Source organism: Ursus maritimus, unplaced genomic scaffold (assembly GCF_017311325.1).
Source record: "Ursus maritimus isolate PB19 unplaced genomic scaffold, ASM1731132v1 scaffold_8, whole genome shotgun sequence".
NCBI classification, from domain to species: domain Eukaryota; kingdom Metazoa; phylum Chordata; class Mammalia; order Carnivora; family Ursidae; genus Ursus; species Ursus maritimus.
The window spans coordinates 49,542,730-49,559,616 of record NW_024426996.1 but is presented as its reverse complement, the minus strand read 5'-3'; the positions used below and the strand labels follow the sequence as shown (position 1 = coordinate 49,559,616).

Here is a 16,887-nt window from a genome sequence, read left to right as displayed (position 1 = left end):
GAATATGAGATGAGTCGAAGTGCAAGTGGAAAGAGGAGAGAGGAGGAAGAGTGGAGGAAATCCACAGAGACAGAGGCACGTGGGGAAATCAGAGGCAGCTGCGTCAACCTGTGCACATAGACAGGAAAACTTAAGAAACTTGTGTTTCAATCGGGAATCACTTTTTTCTACAGACCAGGCCCCTTCCCGTGGGGGCATTCGCGAGAGCCGGGGGTGCGTCACAGTAATTCAAGGGAGAAGCACGTGGGCCTTGGTCTGTGCAAATGTCATTGTGTCACGTGGGCAGGCGTCACTGACGCTGTTACAGCGGCAACAGGGAGAAGAGGAACCAAACAAAGAGGCTGATTAAGACTAAGGGCACAGATGTGCATTCATGCGTGAGTTTGGCATCCCAGCATTCACTTTCCTCATTTAAATCTGCCAGAGGCAAAACTGCCACTTGTCTCAAATTATGATGGAAATTTCCCCTCCCCCCACAGGAAATCAACCATGATTAAATAATCTCAACTTACCCCAAATTTTCAGAAACCACTCGAAACAAACATGTATACACTCCTTTGTTCTGTCTCCTTTTTAGGGGGTGGAGGGGTTGTTTCGGTTTTTTGCATCTCAAGTGGGACAGGAAATATAAAATACATGGGTGTCTGGATTAAGATGGAGAAACTCCTACCAAGGGTATTGCCTTGTCCCATTCTAGTGGCTTACAGAACCAAGCTTTGGGACTTGAAAGGACATAAAGAGGATGCTAGTTGCCATTTCTGTGGTTTTTGAGGCCTGAGGGCCTGAGTTTTATACATTTATCCTAGTTGTCTCCACAGCTGGGACACGAGCATGTATCAGAATACGGAATCATGTCAGACCAAGGACAGAAACCAAGATCTCTGCTGAGATTCTGTTGGAATAAAAATTAAAAGGGGAATGTGTTCCATTGCGAAAAACTGAAGATGGTGATGATTAGGATGGAGAAAGTGAGGTCGGCACATCTCCAATATTATTAACAGTTCCAGAAACATTTACAGAATCCCTTCTGCATCATCCCACACTGGGTTTTAAGGGATGTGAGCCCTGTGAGAGCGGAGACATCATATCTGTCTTGTACATTCTCATATTCCCAACACCCAGCATGGCAAGTGTTCAAAAATAATGAGTTGGATGGGGGGGGTGGATGGATGGATGGATGGATGGATGGAAGGAAGGAAGAAAGAGTAAATAAACAAGGAGGGAGGCATGAATGAATGAATGAAGTCTTTGAATGATGGGAACTAGATCTTGGCAAAAGAATTCTGAAGAAATCAGTTCCGTGCAGTTTCACAAAACAGAGCAATTTCACAACCCCCAAGAACAGCAATGTCTACTTTCCTTTGATGGTGTATGTGAATGTTCTTATGGATAAAAGGAAACATAATATGACAAACTGGAAAGAGTCCTGGGCTGGTGGCCAAGATACTTTAAGTTGAGATTTTGGTTCTTTTTTTATTAATAGGTTCCATAGGGAATGTAAGAAATATGCCTTCAGCCTCATTACAGTTCATTTTGTTTAACCTAAATGGCCCCAATATCCTTTGTTTTCCTATATAAAATTATGTACATATTTAAATAAGTACTTTGGACCTTATTCAACAGGTTAGTGGTTTTCAACTGTTATCAAATTGGGAGGAAGACAGTGGTACAGGCAGGTGGAATTCCAGACCCTTCTGACCACAGCAGCACCATCTTTATCTGTTTCCAATACTGGTCTTGTAGGCACGATGTTCCTTGAAAACAGGGATCAGGTTTATTATTATTATTATTATTAATATTATTATTAGTGTTTAAAATTAAGTTTGAAACCACAGCTAAAGCAAAACTACAGTGGCGCCAAGACATCTAAATCCCAGAAGTTGCTTTTGTCAAAAGATTATTCAAAATATTGCAAAGCAGCTTAAAATGGTTGCCCTCCTATGAGTACCACAGTGCATATGGCATAAAGAAGGGCACACAGACTCAATCAATAGATCTATAAACTCAATCAATAGAACTATAAACTCAATCAAATCCATAGAACTATAACTCAATCAAATCCATAAACACCAGGTGATAAGAGGAGAAAGTTCCAAGCCCTTTTGATTCTCAGAAAATTACTTAGTGAAGCTTTGCTGACGACAAAGGAGCGGGCGTTGCAGAAAGGAAATGATGTCTGATGGCTTCATCGCCCTTCTGATCCTCAGCAGTTTTCTCACACCGAGTTGTCTGTCACGCACCCCTTCTTGACAGATCTGCCTAGAGCTATGAAGTCTTGCCATTCCTCGTTTTCACCGGGAATATCCTAAAAGACCTCCATCCTGGAGAACTCTTTTCTTTTTGGGTGAGTCACTGTGGAGTCACCTTCAGAAGACCCGCTCAGCACTGGATAGCAGGAAGCAAATCACAGGATTTCACCCCAGTTACCCAACCTCAGGACTAGAACGCAGACCAACCGTTGGTGGGGAGGGGGGTTACGTAAGGAAAGATTATAAGAGAAATCGATAGAAAGCCTGAAGAGTATTTTTAAATACTCCAGTAAATCTAGATATGAGGAGGGGCGCCTGGGTGGCTCAGTCGGTTAAGTGTCTGCCTTCAGCTCAGGTCATGACCCCAGGGTCCTGGGATTGAGCCCCACATCGTGCTCCCTGCTCAGTGGGGAGTCTGCTTCTCCCCCTCCCCCTGCTCATGCTCTCTCTCTCTCACTCTCTCTCTCTCAAATAAATAAATAAAATCTTAGAAAAAACAAAAAACAAAACAGAACAACAACAACAAAAAAAAACCCTAGACGTGAGGGGAGTCAGCAAAGACTCTGAATACGGCCTTAGGCAGCCCGGCATGGCAAGCCAGTGGGAGCTCTGTATGGGGCCTTGGTATTCTGGCTCAGCCACTCGTTGTCTGAATGACCTCCGACAAGTGACTCCATCTCTTTGGGATTCAGGTGCTAACCTGTAAAATGGGGATCAAAACTCTACATCAGCAGGTATTGTGTAAAACGCTCAGAATAAAGGTTGACATTTAATAGGCATATTTCCCACATAAATGTTCACTGTTAGGGGCGCCTGGGCTCAGTTATTTGAGCGTCCAATTCTTGGTTTCGGCTCAGGTCATGATCTCAGGATCCTGGGATCAAGCCCTGTGTTGGGCTCCGCACTCAGTGGGGAGTCTGCTTGAGATTCTCTCTCTCCCTCTCCCCCCCACTAGCTCTCTCTCTCTCAAATAAATAAATAAATCTTTTTAAAAAAATGTTCAGTTATTGCTATTATTATTATATATCATAGGTCTCCAAAGCCAACAATATAATATATTGTGTTCACTAAACCCACCATGAAAAAATATTTTCATATATCCAAAGGAAAACGCTCACTACAGAATTTATGGGATTATGGGATCATCATGGTTCAAAGAATAAAGAGAAGATAATCTTAAGGTGACTCTTTCTCTGGAGCAGAAGGTCCACCAGATTCCCTTAGCAGGGCTGGGCTTTGAGGACCTGAGCAGGTCAGGTTAGACCAGATTCTACCCACCACGCCCTGCTGGGCTTCTTCCTTGGCTGGCCGTGACTCTGTCGATACCTTCTCTTTCTTCAAATGTCTGTCTCTCAATTAATGTATAAGTAAAAAAATAAATATTTCATAACTTAAAAAGTAAAGATTCATGTCCCCTATTGTCTCCTTTAAATCAGATTTGCAGGGCGCCTGAGTGGCTCAGTCAGTTAAGTGTCTGCCTTCAGCTCAGGTCATGATTTCAGGGTCCTGGGATTGAGCCCCAAATCTGGCTCCCTGCTCTGCAGGGGAGTCTGCTTCTCCCTCTCCCTCTGCTCCTCTCCTCCTACTCGTGCTCCCTCTCTCTCTCTCTCTCTATCTAATAACGGAATAAAATCTTTATATATATAAAAAAAGCAGATTTACTAAACTTTTCCTAGGTTTCTCTCAAACACAAACCAACCCCAAATGAATAAATTTGTCTTGTTGTTGTATGATTCCTGAATATTTTCTCCCACTGTGGGTCTAGGGCTTTCATTACCAAAAAAAGTTCCCTACCCATAAAGTAAAGCACATCTTCACATACGTTACCACATTAATGCTCACATCAATGCCAGCACGGAGGCAAGGGAGGGAATATTAGCAAGCCAGGACAAGAATCAGGCCTTTCAAGGCTGAAACCCGCGTGCTATTAGCGTTGCCAGAAGGTTCTAAGAGCAAGTAACAATCCTGCTGTTAACAGAAAAAGTAACAAGGGTCCCGACACTGACTGCAGGCTGAAGTACCCAGACTCTTTATTATTTCTTTACTGCAGGAGCTCGTGGAGTGTCCACAGCTACCCCATGAAGAACACAGTAATGTCATCCCCTTTCTAAGGCTCAGGGAGGACAGCTGTTAGGTTTAAAGCCAAGGGGGGGAGACTATGTCTCCATGTATACATGGATGTTACTTTTTCAGACACCCGAGAAAAATCAGTAATGGACAGCTTGAGGGAATTGAGAAAGTGAATAAACAGTGGTGAAAACAAAAGAACACAATGGCCCTAAGTCTGGGGCTCTGAGACCAGCCTGCTGACTTGACCAAGGTCAAACAGCTACTAAGCAAGAGCACAAAGATTTGCCCCCGGGGACTGGCCCTGAGCCCTGAACCACCCCCGTGGCTGGGTCAGTCCACAGGAGGACACTGCCAGTGTAGACTTTCTGTAGGATCCTTCTTTCTGGGCCTCCCTCCTGAATTCTGCTTTCAGTAATCCGGGCAACCACTCCAGCTGGCCCACAGATCTACCCCCCCCCCCCCATCAGCAGCCTCAGGATCAAATTCCAACCTCGGGCACACTGCAGACACTAAGATCCCACCTATCTGCCCCTCCGTCCCTCCCTACAGGATCCTGCACCTAATAGGGTCTCGGATCTGTCATCACGGCATCTGGCCAAAGCACTGTCACAGGCTCACAGGACGGTTTGGCAGTAGGGGCTAAAAGCCATAGGTGTCCTTTCAAAGTGGCTCTGTGGCCCTTCATCATTTGTGGTTTTGTTCTGGAAGCAGGGCCTGGAAGTCAGAGTATAAAAATAGCCAAGGCTGAGAGCCCCAGAAAGTCCCTCTTGTGCTGAGAGCCTCCTGGGCCAAGAGCAATACTTGGCGTGGGAACAAGGAGCCCATCTGTGAGCAGCAAAGACCCACCCCTTCCAGCCACCTCAGGCACCAGAGCCAGAGCCCTGGGCCTGGCTGCACTTTGGCCTCCTCTTCATCTTTGCAGGGACCACTCCCCACTCCCCTTTCCCCTTCCCAGTGGAGCTGTATGTGAAGTAAGCCCACCTCTAATTATACCCTCCCCTGGGCTAACTTGCAGGAACCCAAGGGTCAAATGAGAACAAAGTAGCATGGAGCAGCAGCTGGAAATTTCCTCTGCTGCTCCAGAGGCCACAGGAAGAAGGAATGGATGAGCTGAGATTCTAAATTTGGCAAGGTCTGCAGTGCAGAGCACAAAAGGATTCCCTCGGGTCCTCAGAATGGCACTCACTCCCTTCCCTCAACATTTGCGTACCCAGCACCTTCGATGTGCAAGGCATGGGGTGAGGGGCCTCGAGGAAAGAGGACATAGTGTAATTCATCGAACAATATTTCCCGTCTACTCTGTGCCAGGCATTGTTTTAGGGCTGGGGATATGTGGGGACATCAGATGGATCCAGTCCTGCACCAGTGACCTGGGGCAGTCATTCTCAAGCATCAGAGTCACCTGCTAGAGAACCTGCTAGAAGCCATCACTGGGTACCACCCCCAGAGTTTCTGGCTCAGCAGGTCTGGGGTAGAACCTAAGAATTCCCAGGTGACGCTGAGTCCGTGCCGCTGGTGTGGGACCATGCTTTTAAGAACCACTGGCCTAAGAAAACAGAAAAGGTAGCAATTCTTTCCCATCAGACTCCATCCAACTACTAGTTCCACAAAATAAAAAATGTGAATGTATATTCATTTGGTGATTCACTCATCCACTTATTCACTCACTTTTCATATTGAGGGCCTCCTATAAATGCCAAGTACTATTCTAGAAGCTGGGCATATGGTCAGGAATCAATGGGTAATGCCATCAATCATGTCTGGGGATGGGGTGGGCTATTTGGACAGGACGGTCTGGGAAGGTCTGTGAGGCACAATGTATCCCTAAACTACAAGCGGGCCAGGCTTGTGAAGATACAAGAGAACAGCATTCCCAGCAGAGGGAATACAGTGCAAGGCCCTTGTGTCAGGAAAGAACCTGACATGTCATTACAACCAAAAAGTCACTCTAGTGAGGGTTGAGTGGAAGGAACTCTTCAAGGTCTTGTGTGCAAGGAACTCTTCAAGGTCTTGTGTGATCTGTGTTTTTAAACCCAAAAGGGGGGCACCTGGGTGGCTCAGTCGGTTAAACGTCTGACTCTTGGGTTAGGCTCAGGTCATGATCTCAACGTCGTGAGATCGGGCCCCACATCAGGCTCTATGCCCAGTGCAGATTCTTAAGATTCTCTCTGCAATTCCCCTCAACCTCTCTCTTAAAAAAAAAAAAAAAAAAAAATCAAATCAAAAGAGTATTCTGTACAATGCTTCCATTCTTGGAGAAGAAAAAACTCTTTCTTCCAAAGTCTTAGTTGCAGCTGCTCCTAGCTAATCTCTGGAACGATATTATTCCTGAAGGAGCCAGATGCCTTAATACAAACTATAGGTTTCCCTTGCTATCTGAAAGTAGATGAAACCTTTCATAAGCCAAAATGGCATAAAGCTAAGAAGCAATTACCATTACATTTTTAAAGATTTTTATTCATTTATTTGAGAAAGAGAGAGAGAGAGAGAACCAAGCAGGGGGCAGAGGGCGAGGGAGAAGCAGACTCCCCACTGAGCAAGAAGCCCCATGCGGGAGTCAATCCCAGGACCCTGGGATCATGACCTGAGCAGAAGGCAGATGCTTAACCGACCGAGCCACCCATTAATTTATATGGAAACATTTTTGAGAGTTCCCAGACCTAAAAAAACAACTTCTCTTAGGCTTTTCTGATAGCTCAGGACACATCTTGCCCACGATAAATGCACACGATAAATCGAGATAAAGCACAGATGCTCACAGACACAGTTCAGAGCTATGGCAAACTGATGCTGAGCTGCTGAGTCTAGGTCCCCAGGAAGGGGCTTGGTGGGGCCACTCTCGCTGCTGGGGGTGCACACTGCCTCTGTAACAGCTCACTGCAAAACAAACGCTGAACACTTTTCACCTTTTTGAATAAAAGCGAAAATCCTCTTTGATTTCTTTTGCTTAGCGCCAACAGGTACTAGTGCAAGTGTTTTGAGAAAGCAAAGTGGCATTGCACAAACTTTTGAAAAGCGGGGGACAACTGTATTTGAATTTAAAACTTTTTGATCACCTCGTGGTCAGCTTCCTTTGCCTCCCCCTCCCACTCCCCCTCCTCCTCCTCCTCCTCCTCCTCTTCTTCCTCTTCCTCTTCCCCTTCTTCTTCTTCTTCTTCTTCTTCTTCTTCTTCTTCTTCTTCTTCTTCTTCCTCTTCTTCCTCTTCTTCCTCTTCTTCCTCTTCCTCTCTCTCTCTCTCTCTCTCTCCCTCTCTCTCTCGCTCACTACTTAGACCCTTTATTTTTCTCTGGACCCAGAACTTCCTGGTCAGAATAAAGCAAGCAAGACTCTTGATTCCCTCCAGCTTCATCACCAAATTCCGAAGACAACAGCACGGAGCCAGGACTCCAGGACTAGATAATTTATTATAGATTTGCTAGGGGTTCCAAGCAGCATACGGAGGCTGCTTAGAATATGGTGGGAAACTGTCCTCAGTCCAAGGACCTGGAAAACAATGACTATGGAAACAAGGGAACGAACCTCAAAGTGTCCCAAATCTGTGAGCTCTCAGAAGTCTGACCCACCAGTCTCCTGCAGAGCATTCTTTTAACAGTTATAATAAAATTCTTATCAATTTTAGGAGCGTTCATTTCCTCATGCTTTTTCTCATATTTTTCTTTTAAAATACTAATATTAAAATTTTGGAGTGTCCTTGAAATGGGGAGCTATTCTTGGCTGAGGATTTTTCCATTAAAGATTCTTGAGCAAATATTCCAAGAACTCACTATTTAAATAGTCCTTAAATTTGGGCCTTGTAACATTACATGCTTTGTATATTTTTATCAAGTATTTTGGTATAAGATCAACACAAAATTTCTTAATTTAAACTCACTGGAGACAGGGTCTTTGCAGGGCTTAGTCTACTAAAATTGCTGCAGGGCCAGGTTACTATCACAGACAGGCGCCCTGCAGTCAGCCAGCTCCCCTGCGGGCTGGCTGCGAGACTGGTGACAAACGGCTTCATTGCTAACGGCCTGCCTGCTCTCGGCAGAGCCATGACAGCTCCTACCCCACAGGCTTGATGTGGAGCAAAGCACCGAGCACAAAGTTAGGCACACAGCAATCACTAAGTAATTGTTTGTTAATGGCTCTTCATTGCTTCATTCAAATGCGGCTTTGGGGAAAAAACAGCCTGCTGCGGCACAAAGTTTCTGAAATGGCATCAACCACAGCTCACTTAAAAATGAACTAAGATTTCCGAGTTTGCAGCAACCAAACGGGGTTTTTACTAAAAAGACTGTTTTTATTTAGATCAAGACAACTAGATGATAACACCGGCCACCCACATATCAATTTAGAAACAATGTATCACATGAGAACACGGCTGGTTTGAGTATGTGGCACCTCTTTAATCAGCACGTGGCTGTTCTACGTCATTAAAGAAGCAGAAGTGAAATCAGACCCAAAGAGTGTGTTAAGTGTGCTTTATTAGTGAAGACACCCTTCTTTTGGGACTGCTTCTATTCTACGTCAAGTCCTCAAGAAGGTACGTATACAGGAACTGGGGGTGGAAGGGAAGAGGAAACTATGCTTCTCTGTTCACAGACTGTTACCCCCAAACCAAAACACAATACATGAGTCGGGGACTCTGCAAAGACAAATTTAAAAGCGAAATGGCATAAGATAAAAGTAGCTTCAAATTTTCTGGAAGAAAAACTGGTGTTTGTAAATATCCACTCACCTGTACAAACCTACATATAATGGACGTTACTCATATGACCTGGCTGAAGACTATGTTATCCTAAATAACCAAACATACATTAAAACATGCACTTTCCTACAAGTTATGAAAGGAGATATTAAAATCTTAAGATGATATGAAATATAATTTAAGAACACGATTTCCCAGGGGCGCCTGGGTGGTTCAGTCGTTAAGCGTCTGCCTTCGGCTCAGGGCGTGATCCCGGCGTTCTGGGATCGAGCCCCACGTCGGGCTCCTCTGCTGGGAGCCTGCTTCTTCCTCTCCCACTCCCCCTACCTGTGTTCCCTCTCTCGCTGGCTGTCTCTCTGTCAAATAAATAAATAAAATCTTAAAGAAAAAAAAAGAGAACACGATTTCCTTTTAAAGTGTGTGCAAAGTACAAAGTAGCACAATTTGCAAACACCTTTGAGAAACCATAGGCTTAATGGCCACACACATCCCCCCCGCAAAAAGACCTTATAAATAAAAACTTAACACTTGAGTGGAGACTCATATTTTACTTTAAGAAAGCTACAGACCATTTCAGTAACCTCAATTTTATTTTTCTAAGAGCTGAGAAAATGTGTATTGAAACAATAAATCTCCAAAATCCAAAAGTCTAATCACAATAATGAACAGAGAATGAATGCAGGTAGGCATGCTCTTGAAATCAGCATTCTTTTGATAAATTTATTTTTTATTTTTTTAAATGTTTATTGTTTTTAGTAATGTCTACACCCAACATGTGGCTCAAACCCACGACCCTGAGATCAAGAGCCACATGCTCTTCCAATTAAGCCAGCCAGGTGCCCCAATTTTTTGATCATTTTAAAAAGTAAAGATCACAACATATTTATATAAAATTGTTAGGCAGGTTTATGAGTTTTTTCTCCAGTCGTCTGAGTACACCACTCACCTCCTGAATATCAGCAACGCGTCTTACTCAATATCAGACGGGATTATTACGTTTGGCAAGAAGATCAACAAATCAGACCTAATACCCCTTGCTTGGATGTTTGGGTAGTTAGTGCTTACTCCTACACACAGTGTTCTAGAAAGATCTATGATTATATGGAAATTAGGCAAAGGGTAACTGCACAGTATTCAGAGAATGTGTCCAGCTGCCATATCCTCAGTCAACCCAACCACACAAACTTTCTGATTTGATTATTATTTTACAGTGAGCATTTGGGGAAGAGAAGACAAAATACCACTGTAGGTAGGAACCTTTCTTTGGCTTCCAAACAATTAGATGGATAGAATTACTACTGGCACCATACTCTTTCAAGGCAGACGGCTTTGAAAGTAGATTAAATAGAGCCCATTTCCCCCCATTATTTTGGCAGGGTCTTCAGTGAACCTCCTCACACCGACACACAGTAGCCAAGATGACAAGGTGGAAGCTATTCCAGGGGTTGCCTTACTAACTTCAAGGTCATTATTATTCTAAATGGTGGCATACTAGGACCTGACTTCTCATCTGTGTTAAATACTAGAACAAAAGATGATTATTGAGAATCTAGGAAATAGAGTATTCTACAACAAGCTACAATTTGGTCTTTTATCAGTGCATTAAAAGAGTGCTGTGAATGGATGGCACGTTCTCCAAAATCAAAATCTACCTGTGGGAGACACAGAACTATAATGCCATAGATTAAATGTATAGATTTTCTTTCTGATACACAAACAAAAACAGGTATTTCTAGAGCACTACAGGACTTTTAAAGTGCTATAATTTATCCAAACTCATTTGATACCACCAAATCCTGCAACACAGGTAGAAGAGATCACCCACTTTACAGGTGAAGAAACAGATTTCAACGATGTGAACTAGCTCGATGAGGTTGGGAAACCTTGCTGGCTGTGGAGAAATCTCTGTGTATTTTTGTCTGGGAACCATTCTATTTGTTAAGTGCATTTTTAAAGGTTAAGTACCCTTAAAAATATCAACATAGAGATGCCTGGGTGCCTTGGTTGGTCAAGTGTCCATCTCTTGATGTCAGCTCAGGTCATGATCTCAGAGTCGTGAGTTCCAGCCCCGCATCGGGGTGCTAGGCATGCAGCCTGCTTAAGATTCTCTCTCTCTCTCCCCCCCTCCCTCTACCCCTCCACACCCCACAGTGGAAAAAAAAATTAGCATAACTGAACTAATCTGCTTCATCTGCCAAGGTGGTTATTGGACAAGCTTTAATATTTGATGTAAAATAGGATTCCTAGACTATGGATGGGGTAGAGGAGTTCAGAGAAAAATGTTTTCCTGAAACTACCTTTTAAAAACACAATTAAAAGGATCAGGGTAAAAGCTATTTTTTTTTATTACTCCTTGTGATGTTTATTTTCTACCTAACTCAAAAAGAAAACTTGAAGCAGCTTATATATCAAGGTAAAGATATTTCAACCAATAATAGAACATGAGATAAGAGCCATGGAGTTGAGATGAAATTTAATTTCTTGCTCCAAAAATTTACAAAGTTTTAGTTATCTAATAAACATAGTTTATCAAAAAGAAACTTTTTCCTAAGCATCAAATCGTAGTATGCTGGAAACAGCACTGGGAGCAAAAAGGCAGTAAACTGATAATAATGGTTTTACATTGCATCTCAGAGGTTTTATTTTATAAATTCTGTTCTAAATTGTAATTGTGTTGTACAATAGGTTATTAAATGTAAACTTTTTTTTTTTAATAGTAAAGTTAGCTGGGCAAACCTTTCGGTACTCTTCCTTTTGTCTATAAGAAGCACGGTGTCGGGGTCTCATAAATAAGGCATCTGCAGGAGACACTAAAAGTTGTTCTTCAATATCCAGTGTCTTCTTCCAAAGTAATAAAAACTTTTGATTGGACACCTGGCCATTTAGAATACAGAATACACTTCCCAGCCTCTCCTGCAGCTCAGTGTGACCAGGCAGAAAACATTCTAATCATTGGGTGTAAGTATAAGAACTATGTGGCAGTTTCCGAGAATCTTCCTTATTGACTAGCTGGCAGGCACAGGTACTCTTGCTGTCTGGAAGAGATACGCTGCCTTGGACCACGGGATGCAGACTACACCCTAGGGATGGTGGAGCAGTACAGCCAAGGAATTTGGGTTCCTGGGGTTGGTGAATTGCTACTGCCAGGCTTCCATGTGAAAGGGAAATCAACTTCTATTGTCACGAGCCACTGTTTTTTTAGAGTCTTGCATTACTAGCAGGTGAAATTGATCCTAACTCATTTATATAATGGTGGGAAACCGAATTAGCGCCTAGGAAAGAAACAGCTTCTAATGGATTAGCTTTGTAATCTTCTATTCAAACCCAAACCCATAGGCATCTTAATTGTAGGGTTAAGAAACCCAGGTTCCTGACTCCCAAACTCCCAAACCCTTTTCTAAAACAGCATATTGTTGGAATGTGACTTCATCGGTTATTTTCTACCGATATTCATTCATTTGCTACCACCCACCAAGCCAAGCATCTTCACCTCACTCCCAACTCTAGCCAAAAATACCAAATGCGGGGGCGCCTGGGTGGCTCAGTCGATTAAGTGTCTGACTCTTGATTTCAGCTCAGGTCATGATCTCAGGGTCTTGGGGTTGAGCCCTGCGTCGGGCTCTGCGCTCAGTGGGGAGTCTGCTTGAGGACTCTCCCTCTCCCTCCACCCCTCCCCCGCTCATGTTTGCTTTCTCTCTCTCTCAAATAAATAAATAAATCTTAAAAAAAAATATAGAAACTGTGCTGGGCCTTGTTTTTTACAAACCTCAGGAAGTATCTACCAGGATACAACCAACCACAAGCAACACTGATCCATTTGTTCAATTCAAGGCTTGAATTCTTTATCTGTACCATGTTCCTCCCCCGCCACCCTCTCCAAATCTAGGTCAGGAGAGAAAAGCAAAGATTCTCCAGTGGAAAACAAAATGGCAAAACCAATTAGCAGCTCCACACCTGTGTGATAGCTTCGTTTTTCTTTTCCAGCAATGAAAGAGTGATGATGTGCAGAGCTCTGAGTTTTTCAAAGATGCTGAGGCTATTGGCAGAAAAGAGGCAGGGGTATTTGTGGATCCCATCTGCCAGAGATGCACGTGTAGAAAGTGTCATTTCTTTGTGCGTCTCAAAATAGAATCTAGCATAAGACAATATTAGGTAATTGAGCCAAAATTCCAGGAAAGGATAAGTAAATGGAATATTCTCAAAAATTGCAAACAATAAAAAGTGCTCAAAGTTTAGAAGCACTTCCTGTCTGTAAAGATTAGGATACAGACCTATTTGGTGTTTCAACTGTGGGCCCCCAAGAGCAAAATGCTCAGAAACAGTGTCACAGAGATGCTATCAATCACAAATTAAGCAGATCTAAGTTCCTCAATGAAAAGGTTAGGCCTGTTTCTCTTTTTATTTTAATCAACCAAGGTACTACAAGTATGCCTCACACACAGTAGGTGTGCAATGTAAGTTTTCTGGAGGTAAATGAATGTAGTTGGAGGTGGCTTTCTGTCATATCTCATTCTCTGAAACTAAGAAGATACCTAGGGACGCCTGGGTGGCTCAGTTGGTTAAGCATCTGTCTTTGGCTCAGGTCATGATCCCAGGGTCCTGGGATCAAGCCCCGCTTCGGGCTCTCTGCTCAGCAGGGAGTCTGATTCTCCTTCTCCCTCTGCCCCTTCACTCGTGTGCACTCTCTCTCTCTCAAATGAATAAATAAAATCTCTTTTTTTTAAAGATGCTACCTAGATAATATCTATATGAATGACAACCACAGGAAAGAGGAGGACAAAGGAGAGGAAGGAAAGAAGGGAGGGAGGGAGAGGAAGGAAGGTAGGAAGGGAGGGAGGAAAGAAGCGTGGGAGGGAGAAGGGAGTAGGGGTATATACCACTAAGCATTTTGCCTGCTGAGTCTGAGTTGAGTTCTATTTTGTAAGACATCCAAAAAGGAACTAGAATAACTGTTAGCTAGTTTTTATTCACCCACAAATGCACTGGTTAACCCACTAGGCCTTGAGGTTCAGCCAATAGGCTAAAGTTATTTCCTTCTAGAAAAACGCTCTTGAAGCATTAAAAGTTCTCATCTGCAGGCTGTCTGGGAAGAATTTCAAATTTATATGCAACAGAAATAGGATTTTTTCTTTTTTGTCTCAAATTCTAAGCTCTCACTTGTGAAAACTCTGATTCATGCGAAGTTTTTGTTCTGGGTTAGCTCCATTTCCTTCTTTCTAGATCTGTTGGTAGTGTCCATTTGTAAGGACGGTCTATCCAGTCTTGAATTCTGGTATGTTCTAAGCATCTTCCCCCTCAGCTTTCCCCACTACTTTTCCTCTGAAAGAAATTACTAGAACCCAAAGGCTGTTAAGAGCACACAAATGATGCTTAGATCTCAGAAGCAGGTAGAGAAGAACATTCTTTGGAAGCAGACGAATCTGATGCTGTGTCAAAGTCTTCTTTGTTGCACGCAAAACAGGCAGGTGTCACTGGGGACAAGGGTCCGACTATATCAAGATGTTCGTCCCAGCTGGCTGTTTGTGCTTCCTTCCTTGTAGAAACAAACTCTGTGTGTCTTCCTGTGTTTCAGATATGCTTGGATGAATGAACTGAGAGCACGGACCCCTCCCTTTAGAAAACACTACAGTGGAGTGGAAAAAAGTTGAGTGAAAGACAATCCTGGGCTTTTCTGTTTGTTTGTTTTTTATTTTTTGAAATTCCCTTTGAAAAAACAAACAGTATAAATTACTTTTAAAAAACAAAAGTACACTTTCTGTCTAAATTTTCTATGGGGTTTTTCCTTCAGGGTAATAACTTTTTTCTTCCACTTTCTGTGTCAATGACGAATTCATTTTCTACTCTGCTGATGGAACAAGACTTGCAAAAAAAGATTACACTTGTACTTGGCCCCGATTTCAAACTGGTCACCCTAGGAAGGCTTGGCCTCCTTCACGGATACTGGGTCTGTCTGAGAAATACATGTGTGAGAACGGACTTGGTTAGTTACTCCTAAAAAAAAATAAGCCATAACTGGATTCACTCTACTGGTCAAAAGGATCTGATTCGACAAATACCTGCAATCCTGTATTTTTCACTGACCGAAATTATATAAAAGTATATCCATCAATAAAAATATGAAAAAGAAATATTTTTTTCACAACAAGTAAATAATATATACCCTATGAGCCAGCAATACTAAGTGTCTATCCCACATACTCTCTCACACAGTCCCAATGGAAGATGTGTGTGAGGGTATTCCCTGTGGGGTTAACTGTCGTGTTGGCGACAGGGAAGCATGCTAGGAGCCCATCACTCTATGAGGGGAAAGGGAAAGTGTGTTGGATTCACACCATGCGGCACCACGAGGCAGTGAGAAACTAGGCATTAGCTGTACACACAGTCTTATGGATAGATTTTTAAAACACAGCACATGAAAAAAATACCCTTTAAAAATTACAAACGTACACACAAAACAACAAAGCACATCACAAGTATGCTTTTGAACAAAAGTGACCCATTAAACACATTAGATGATTGTCTATGGGTGGAGAAGGGGAGGGAGGGTAGGGAATAACAGGGAGTAAATAAGAAAGTGCATAAAATGAGAGATTTTTGTATGTACCAGTGATGAAAATACATCATGAAGTAGGGCATAGGATTAACTCAACTGTCGGCAACCAAGATTCAAAATAAACTCACGTTTTCACATTTACATATTTTTTTCTAAGCAATAAAAATACAAATGAAAAATTACCAGAGACAGACATCGTTTCGGTAGCTACAGAAGTGACGCAGGGCTCTGAAAAGCCCAAAGTTGTAGAGATGAGCTGAGGTGGTCCAATATGGAAGCCACTGGCCCCATGGTCTACTGAGCACATGCAACGCAGCTCGTCTGAATGGAGATGGGCCGCCAGGGAGAAATACACATGGATGTGGACAACTTAGTATAATAAGAATAGAAAAGATTTTATTTTTTAAATTATTTTTTTATAGATTGTATCTATTTGAGAGAGAGGGGGGAGAGAGAGAGAGCATCAGTAGGTGAGAGGGGCAGAGGGAGAGGGACAAGCAGGCTCCCCGCTGAGCAGGGAGCCCGATATGCGGCTCAAATCCAGGACCCCAGGGATCATGACCTGAACCGAAGGCAGACACTTAACTGACTGAGCCACCTGGGTGCCCCTAGAAAAGATTTTATTAATAATTTTTATATGAGTTCTATGTTGAAATGAGAGTGCCTTAGATATACTGGGTTAAATAAAATCCATGATTAAAATTAATTTCACCTGTTTCTTCTTACTCACTGTGGCTGTTAGAATATTTAACATCACCTATGTGGCTCACACTGTATTTCTGATGGACCCATTGGTCTAGAGGCCCCAGTGAGCCAGGGGTTCAAGCGGGATCCTTTTTGTAAAAATTCCTTTGGTGGGAGTCCTGAAAAAAAAACATAAATGTGGCTCCCTGACTGGAAGGATGTAAAAATGGCTCAGCATTAACTATTAAAATTCTAGATCATGACTTGCCAACAATTTGAAGCATCTGCCACCTTCCTTTGCTCTTATCTTAAAACTTCCCAGGATAAATGCTGCTTTTCAGGAATTCAAGTGTAGTCCGTGAAATTTGACTAAAGGAAAACTTCTACTGCAGCTCACCCTGAAGTTATTTAAAATAAGATATAATTGGAAAAATCTGATATAATTTATCAATACAGATACACAAAGGTATGATGTCAGTATCTGCTACTGGGAGGTACTTTTAAAATCAAAATGGCACGAACGATTTAGAGATTATGTATTCACAGTAATTACCCCTTTCTTGTTTGTACTCTCTCTGTCACATGTGGTCCTTTGTCACAGGTAGACTATTTTTCCGACACTCTCTTGTATGGTCCAACG

General features: G+C 42.7%; 1 protein-coding gene across 8 annotated transcripts in view; it reads right to left on the bottom strand.

Moving 5' to 3' along the window:
- The window catches only part of APBB2 (amyloid beta precursor protein binding family B member 2), a 359,825-nt gene that overhangs the window by 116,478 nt on the left and 226,460 nt on the right, over positions 1–16,887 (bottom strand). The gene's annotated exons all lie outside the window — the stretch shown is intronic.